The sequence below is a fragment of the Ostrea edulis genome, chromosome 6 (genome assembly GCF_947568905.1).
Source record: "Ostrea edulis chromosome 6, xbOstEdul1.1, whole genome shotgun sequence".
NCBI classification, from domain to species: domain Eukaryota; kingdom Metazoa; phylum Mollusca; class Bivalvia; order Ostreida; family Ostreidae; genus Ostrea; species Ostrea edulis.
Window position 1 is genome coordinate 138,749 of NC_079169.1, and position 9,549 is coordinate 148,297.

At 32.5% G+C, this 9,549-nt stretch overlaps 1 long non-coding RNA gene across 1 annotated transcript; it reads right to left on the bottom strand.

The window, feature by feature from the left end:
- Positions 1-1,150: 1,150 nt before the first annotated feature.
- Positions 1,151-9,202, bottom strand: LOC130047046 (uncharacterized). The gene is made up of 2 exons (XR_008796106.1): positions 9,118-9,202; positions 1,151-8,606 (listed from the first exon to the last, which is right to left on the bottom strand). It is a non-coding gene; the product is annotated as an uncharacterized LOC130047046 (long non-coding RNA).
- Positions 9,203-9,549: the final 347 nt, after the last annotated feature.

Genomic DNA, 9,549 nt, shown 5'->3' on the forward strand with positions numbered 1-9,549 from the left:
TCGTAATATCAGGGGCGGGTCCAGGAAATGCGGTTACAGGGAGGGGGCGCCACTTTATGAGGCAGGGGGTCCGGGGGCCGCCTTGAGGCCCACAGTGGACCCAGAGCAAAGTGCTGGTGGTGTTCAGGGGGGCGAAGCCCCTGGAAGCTCCGGGATTTTACAGGGCTTGAAATATGTCTCCTATTTAGTCATTTGTGAAATTAATAAAATGACTCAAATTTTATGGGTTTTAGAACAAAATTAAGTTCTCCCAATAAAGTAATGCAAGAAATCAAAAGATTTTGTCATTTATTTCTCCGGGAGTGGAAGAAATTATTGCTTCTTTTATCGTTTAGTACATTTTTTGAAACAAGATACCGCGATTTACCTTAAATTTGAAAATTTTAGGTGGGGGGTTGCACTGAATATAGGTGTATGGAAATGTATAGATCTATGTGCGTGCATTTTAATAACCAATTGGGACTTCACTTCAGAGTAACACAAACTGGGACTAAAGCATGCAATTCCTAACACTAAAAGCTGGTCTGAATCCCCCCCCCCCCCCACTCGCTTATATACCCTACAAAATTTACCTGCAATATTACATAGTATTTACTAATGTCAATTTATATACATGTAAGTTCTTTTCATTAAAAACATGGAATTTACAAATGGATGAAAAATACAAATTTCACTACATAGACTTAGGTGTACAAGTGGTTTTCGTCAAGTTTCCGCACTCATTTTTCATCTTGAAAGCTTTCTCCCTGCAAAAACTTGGTGTGTCCTGCTGAAACTTGACATATCTACGTTGTTTTCAAGTAGTTTCCGCAACGAAAATTTGCTGAAAGCTGATCAAGTTTGCGTAAATTTCGGTTTGCAGAAACTGTTCTGTTTTAGTATGCACATTGCTATATTGATAGTCTACCGCAAAGTTTTGATAAGTTTCCGCAATATTTTAGTTCTGTATCAGTTTGTACAATATGGTGTATACCAATTTTCAGCTTTGTGGAAACTTACTGAGACTTTATCATCGCCATGTAATTATAATAGGATGTTTGTGTTGCAATCAATATATAGAATTTTTAAAAAGATAACTGAAAACACTCGGACTAAATGCAAAGACAGCCTGTTACATGTATATTATAATTTGCGGAATGTGTTTTTCCCCTTTCGTTGTTAGTCTCACCCCCTCCGTTTGGAGGGATGGTGGTGGTGGTGGTGTCCATTTGTACTAATGAAGTATCACCTATAAGGTGTCAGTATATTCTGGTAGATTATTGCAATATACATCAGTGGCGGATTTAGAGGTGGCGCAGGCGGAGAAATAAATGACAAAATCTTTTAATTTTTTTAATTACTTTATTGGGAGAACTTAATATTTTCCCAAAAAACCCTTAAAATTTGGGTCATTTTGTTAATTTCACCTTATTAAAATGATAGAAAATACATGTAATACAAATGACTAAATAGGAGAAATATTTCAAGCCCCATAAAATTTGTAAAACCCAGGAGTTTCCGGGGGCTTCGCCCCCTGGGCCCCAACCAGGCCTTCGCCATGGACCCACTGCCTCATAAAGTGGCGCCCCGTAACCACAATTCCTGGACCCGCCCCTGTACATGTAGATATGAGGAGATACTGTCTGTATAAGTTGATAGCTCATCAAACGCACCTCCTGCGATGTGAAAGTGAAAATAGCTGCAATCCTCGCCGGCGGAATTATGGTAAGGTTCAATTTCAGCAACTATTTGCGATAATGTGCTCCACGAAGATTTCCTTAAAGATTACAATTATTCTAAATGAACCCTGTGCTTCCTAATCCCCGTAATGTAGTTCTTGTTCATCAGTGGCGGATCGAGAGGGTTGTAGTCACTCCACTTTACTTCCATAGTTTTAAACAAAACTTGTCATTTTACCAGTTTGAGATATTCACCCATCTTTGGGACCGGGGCGGAATAGGCACAAACTTGGGTCGCAATCCGCTCATCCTTTAAACAATTCCTGGATGCGCCCTTGCCTGCACAGGCACCTTAAATATGGATATTACTACTCCCCCCCCCCCCACCTTTTTTTCATATTATTTTTGGTGGGAATAATTTCTCTGAAATGTATGAATTCGTAGTCTATTTCATCCCTCTTTCGATTCATGTAATCGTTTCACGCTTTTTTGTAAGCTTTAGAGATTGGCCTTCTACCGGTATAGAGATTGGCCTTCTACCGGTACAATAAAATTCATTTTATTATATACCAGTAGAAGGTCAATCTCTAAATACATGTATCCGTACTTCCGGTGCCTGTCCCCTTGCCCGTGGAGAACAATACGTAGAGTGCACTTGTAAATATATTACCATTTTGTCTGTAATGATATTTACGGGTGTATTCAATACCACCTCTTAATAAAAACACGGGGGGGGGGGGGTGGTATCGTATAGACTCTCATTATTATCATTACAGACAAAATTACCGGTTCCTGTGATTAGACAAATATTGATTTATGTTCACAAAATAAAAATTAAACCAAAATCGGAACCAGGAAAGCTTAATTGATTCCCAACTACATGGAAATGGACATAAGATTTTAATAGTGATATTGTTTAGCTACAGTTCATAATGCATAAGATATAATTGCAAAAGTCTATCTGTTAGTTGGATAATATCTTGTATACAATATAAGAATTTCATAAGTTAACATCATAGCTATATACTAACTAGTATATAGGTCCCTGTTAACATCAACACTGTTCCAAGTATCTGATTTAAATCATTACTTCTTTTTACTGGCTAACAATTTATATTTCTATTAATTTGTCTTGAAAATGAAAAATTCATCGTACCACTGGACCTGTTCATAAAATGAAATTGATCCAACTTCGCCCCAAAATCACAGATTAAACAGTGGCGGATCTAGACCTCACTGTGTGTGTGTGGAAGGGGGGGGGGGCTTTTTTGGTCAAGAAAAGGAGATATGGTTTTGGTATTAAATGTTAATGAAAATTGAAACATCCATACTTCTTCATTATACTAGCCCGAATATTTAGAGATAATTGTCAAAGTGCACAAATGATCTTACAAAGATTTGGCCTAAAAGCAAAATATGCTTGACCTGGACCATTTAAATTGGCTTTAAAAGTGTTTCAGGTGTTTTCCCCCAAAAAGTCACTAAAATGATTTTAAAAGATTTGAGATGACCTTATAGAAATTAACAAATTTTGCACTAATCAAAATTTATAATCCATAGTTTTGAAATGTTTGAGTGGTATGAATGGTTGGTATGAGTGATTATATATCAATTGTACATCTTACCTTTAAAAGTATATATTATGATGCACTTAATTTCTATTTGTACAAATAAATAAAAAAAAATTAAGCCTAAAAAAAAATAATTTAAAAAAATTATTATAATTCGAGGATTAATGTGCATTAAATTATACTTTGTTGTACAATATGAAAAAGGTACAAATTAAACAAATATTAGAAAGAGATTACATATCTTAATGGTAGTATAAGTTAACCACATTCACTAGCTGCAGAATTGTAGCTCTCTGAGAAAATATTGGGACAGATCTGTACCAATTAATATTTTCTCAGAGAGCTACAGTTCTGCAGCTATGCATTCACATGATTATGAATTTCACAATATTTCATATGAATTTAAACGTAAAAATTAAAATGTATCCTTTGCCTTTGTATTGGGTGATGTACATGTATATTGCAACATAATTTTCAATGTTCATGCTGAGAATTGCTTTGCCATTATTTTCCAAATATTACCATATAAGCCTACAATATTACATATTATGTGTCAAATGAATTATTTATAATATTGACTGAAATAGTATGACATGTTGATCATGATATGAAATGCTTATAAAAGTATTAGATGGCAAATTACAACCTCACAAAGTCATTCACCCAGTAATTGTAGATAAGGAACAATGAGAAACAAAGCCAGGGGCTTGCTGAGCTGTAAAGAACATCCCATGTGTATTATACACAGAGGGATTAGTTGGGGTAAAAGTCACAAGACAAAACCTGGGTACAGATATAAAAAAAAAATGGACAAAGTGACCATGCAAGGACAAAGTCAATATTAGAAGTTTATTAAAGCATAATAACAAAATGTCACAGGACATAATACTGATTTTTATATAAATTCAGGGGGGAAATCTGTTCCTTTTGTAAAGTTTACAAAAATGCATGTGTAAAATATATGTTATATTTTTTATGAGATTGTTTTTCAATTTTAAACTATAGATTTTGATAATTATTATTAAATGCTTATTCCTTTTATCATATCTATTGCAAAATATGAATTAAAATAGGATTTTCTTTTACTGATATAGAATACTAATAGGCTTTGTAATCATTGGGTTTACAAATTGCTACACAAGATCTGACATTTTTCACATAGCTTCTGCGTGCATGCATATCATTTGATTCCATATCAACATATCAATTAATAAGCAAGATTCAAAATGTGAAATTACTTTGAACCAAAAAAAAAGAAAAACACAACAAAAATCTTGATGACTGATAATCTGTAATATGCATGATAGTTCAAATTTTCTTATGAATATATATGTATATCAAATGATATGTCAGAACAATCAATTTGCTATTATTGTACGTACATGTATATGCTTTCATAATTTTGCTGTTGTGTGATAATGAAATATTGTCAAATTAAAAAAAAATGTGAAATTACAATTTAGTGTCCTTAGGTTTGTAATCAAGAATGAAGGAGTAAATGATAACCCAGTGGTGGATCCAGAAGGGGTGCTGGTTCAGGAAATTTTGCTAAAATAAAGTAAAAATAACACATTTTGAGGGTGGACCCCCTCCCTTGATAACCAAAATTAATGGTAAAATTCCCCTCTCTCAAAAATTCCTGGATCCATCCCTGTAAGCATTAGACAATCATTAATTTGTGATTCCATTATTCATAATTTCTTCATTGGACACATGGAGGCCAACTCTCACATGTATGTATATAGACATAATTCCAATTATTTTGAAAATAAAGAGGTCAAAGTACCAAATTGAATTCAATATAAAATATATAAAGAATATCTTATCATGGATATAAAGATTAAAACATTTCAATCATGTTAATTGATAGATTTTTAGGTCAATTGATTCTCTCATGTGACCTATTGCTAGTGGTCAGCTTCTGTTGTGACAGTAAACAAAACATCAAGCTTGTAAATATCATGATTCCTAGGGTAGAAATTCTGACTCCAGGAGGAACCAAACTTGATATATAGTGTTTATGTGTAAAACATTTAAATTTAGATAACATCTTCCTTAATGCTATTGATGCTTTTAGGTAGAACAGGTAATTGTAAATTTCATGACCTCGATCAGTGATAATAATAATAAAATTTATATACATGCAGCCTTATATAAAACAGTTTATTACTCTAAGGTGTTTTACAAGGGCAAGAAGAGGAAATGCAACAATAAAATAGAATTAAATGACATTATGACAACTTATACATGTATCTGTAAATTAAATTATCAAAATAAAACACTATGATTAAGATCAATAGCTAAAAGTTGGTTGGTTTTTGGGTGGTTTTTTTTTTTTTTTTTTTGGTATTTGATAATTAAAAACGCAGTTTATATATACATGTTAGAATCTAAAGGTTTTGATACTAGCTTTAAAATAGATGGAACCAAAATGGTCATAGTAATTACATGTCTTTATGATTTAAAAGAATCCTTCTTTAATTTTGTTGACACTAGAATATTATAAATGATGGATGCATTGTCAAGAAAAACAGAAAGATGTACAAAAATTGTGACACTTGCAACTCCAGGGTTCTGATTCAAGGTCAGATCCAAATAGTGTTAAAAGTGTATATCAAGTTTATAATTGTAAAATGTTTCATCAGTATAGATGATTTTGGGGGAATGAATTACACCTTATATTATACTTCTACTGAATATTAGAATTTAGCATATAAATGCATGCCTAGAGCAAGAAAAGTTACTGTATTATATAGATTTCATTCATATTGAGGTTAGTAATACTTTTAACTAAATAACTCAGGTGACTGGTAAGGTCAGTGTCTTGTTGATATTTTTGATGTGTGTATGCATGTACGTGTATGTGTGCGTGTGTGTGTGAAATACAAAAAAATCCAGAAAGATTTGTTTCAGAGTTTTGAGTAGTGATCAGTTTTAGCAATCATCAACTGCTAGGGTATGAATCTGTACACTCATCTTTGTTAATTTCTAAAAAGACTTAAATTGCATTTCAAAAGTAGTCAAGTGTTATGTGAAGGAGATTTGAGGAACAGATGTTCCTGCTGAATGTGTGTGATCATACATTTGGGGTGTCAATGGATGGAAAATCATCTGAAGATTGAAGTTTTGAAGAAATTGAAATACTTTTTTGAATATTAATCAATCTTATTTTCATTCTAAAATCATGTACTCAAAGGAATTTTCTTTCAATTACATATGTAAGTGCAATAAATTGAATTATTTTTCTATTTCTGACTTACATTTAAAACAGTTATGTTTGTCATTTTGTTTCTCAAAGTAGAAAATATTTTCATGTAGATTTTTCTTCCAAGATTATTATTCCTTAGATTTCAATTTAGAACATTCAAGTAAAAGAAAATAAGACTCTAAAAAAGGAGGTCTCCATGTGAATTGAGAGAAAGAAACGGAAATTATAAATTCTGTGGTGACATTAAATTTCATTTCATAATTTTGCCAGCTATAAAATAAGGTACATGTATGATATGAGATTCAGGGTGGTACATTTATGTGCATACATGTACCTTGTATCTCCAATTGAAAATTGATTGCTTTAAATCAATTTCAACATTATGAATATCCTACAAAAGTAAAACATAATGAGATTTAAAGTTTAAAAAACACATTGTTTCACTCCTGAAACCTTGACCTCACATGGATATATATTGGTATTTAGTGTTGGTAGGTTTTGGTTCTTTTGGGGTGGATTTTGGATAATGTAGTGAATTTCAGTTAGTTGTAGCACAGTAACATGGAGTGAGCTTGCTTGCTTCCTGATATCTAGTCAATCACTTTTTAAGACATACATATTTTCAAACTCGCATTGCACATATTTGTTTACATTTTTGTTAGAAGTGTTTTATATCCTCATTATATATCTCATCTTCATATATAGATGTGTATATTGTTTGCAAAAAGAGGAGACATCAAAATTCCTAATAAAAATGATAATTACATTTAAATCATAATTGTGCACTTCATGTACTTTTTACATGCAAATTCATTTCATATAATTATATGGTTTTTGTACTTTCTGTCCATATCTGTAAGTCTGTCTGTCACAAAGTCTTAAATTGTGCATTAAAATGCTTCTCCTCCTGTATGGATTATCTGATAAACTTGAAACTTTGTACAATGCTTCATTGCCATTTGCAGATGTGCACATTGTTGGGAGAGGATTTATTGTTATCCTAAAAGTTATAGTGGTTCGATCCAAGAGGGATGCGGGTGTAAAATAGCTTGTGACCATTTCTCCTAGTTGCAAACAATATTGGAGAGTCTTGAATTTTTTTTTACAATACTTCATTATCATTTAATGATGTCTAGATTTCTCTGACCCAGGAATCTAATATTTTCCTAAAATCTACAGTGGATCAAAAACAAGTATTTTTAAGTGTTGTTTTTTTACCCTTTATTGAATAATCTTTGTAAAATTGCATGTGCAAAAGTAAAGATGCTTTGAAAATTCAATTACAAAATTAAACATTTCACTGGTTTGTTAAGGTACTTACTACACTAAAGCTTTATGACACTATGTTACAAGATGGCGATTTAAATGTTTTGGGAAAGTATTTGTATCGATCGATTTATTCGTCTATAACACGGTAGCTAAGTGGTTAATTAATAAAGCATTGGACAAGAGACAGACAGAGAGAGAGAGAGAGAGAGAGAGAGAGAGAGAGAGAGAGAGCATTGGGCTGGTGAACTACAGATCTTGAGCTCAAATCCACCAGTCTTTTGTTCATGTGTTGAAATACACACTTATTGTATATCTTCTGGATCTTTTTTAAAATATTAAATCAATTTGTACTGATTTGAGAAACTATTTCCCGGTGTAGTGAGCCACCTTAAATGTAAACATAAAAAGACTCCAGTCTTTGTTTACATAACGCAGAATGAAGGCTAAAATATTGCTTTTATTCCTGCATCCAGAAGGTTAAAATTTTGGCTGTCAACACAGATTTAGTCATACTTTTCATGTTTAACATTAAAAAAAAAATGAAAACAAAATTTTCAAAAGAAAAAACAAAAACGTAAACGTCCTGCTTGAGAATTTTTCACTTGTATGGAGACGTCACCATTGCCAGTGAAGGGCTGCAAAATTTAGGTCTATGCTCGGTGCTTATGCCCCTTTGAGCAGGTGTGGATTAATATTGTGTCACACATTTAGGTAATGTCATATAACTGTAAACAATGTCTCTAGAGGATTTGGGTGTTGCTCAACCGGAAATTTAATAAATTAATGCATAAGATTGGGTCATACTTCTTTTTGGACTAGAACATCCAGGACTGAACTTTCTTAAGGTCGAGATGTCTGTTAACCGTTTATTCGTATTTACCTGTCAAAGTCTTTTTGACGCTTAAGGTATTCAATGTGTAATGACCATATTTCATATCTAATAAATGGATGGTGGAATTTTTGTAATCATGGTATCATTTTGAAGGGTTCATCAAATAAAAATAATCCACCGTAGGAATTTTCAAAATTTTGTTTACTGCTTGATTTATTTCACCTAGGATTTAACATTGAAGTATATGGGAAAAGCATGTTTTATTACAATATTTTAAAAAGAAATTATATTTTCACACAAATCTCTTGGTAGAAAGTTACAAACACTTTCTCTTAGTGAAAATATGAAATAAAATTAATCATTGACCACACACATTTTTAGAAAATTAGATTTTTCTTGATTTTACAAAGGGCAGACAACTCTTCCAAAAAGTCTTAAGTGCAAAAAGGTCAGCTTCTAATCATTTACCAGTCATGTGAATTTCATCTGCTTCACTTTCATCATTATTTAACAATAAACATTTATGTTGATCTAAATCCTTCAAAACTGTTCATTATCCTTTCATTATACATGGAATACCTTAAGGTATAGGAGAAAGTACTTTGACTTCAGAATGAATGTGATTGTCAGAGGGAGAATGATGGACCGAAGCATGCATTTTGTAAAATGATTCCTGTGTTGTTAAATCTTCGAGAATCTTGTTGGAGATGTCTGATTCGGTTCACGAAACAACTTAGCATCATCTAGCAGTAGCAGATTTCACCGTAAGCACTTAATTAACACTAATTTTAATATATTGTAAACAAATTGTAACTGTAAGCTAGGCTATTCCAAAATTCCACAGCATATCAGAGGAACCGATAATTTAGCCTGTACATAATGATAAGAGTAGGGGTATATACCACACACCCCTAATAAAAGCACTGGGATTACTGAATCAGAATGACAATTGGGGTGGGTGACGATAAAAGCAGAATTTTCGAATTATTTTGAAGCGAAGTTTTGAGTAAG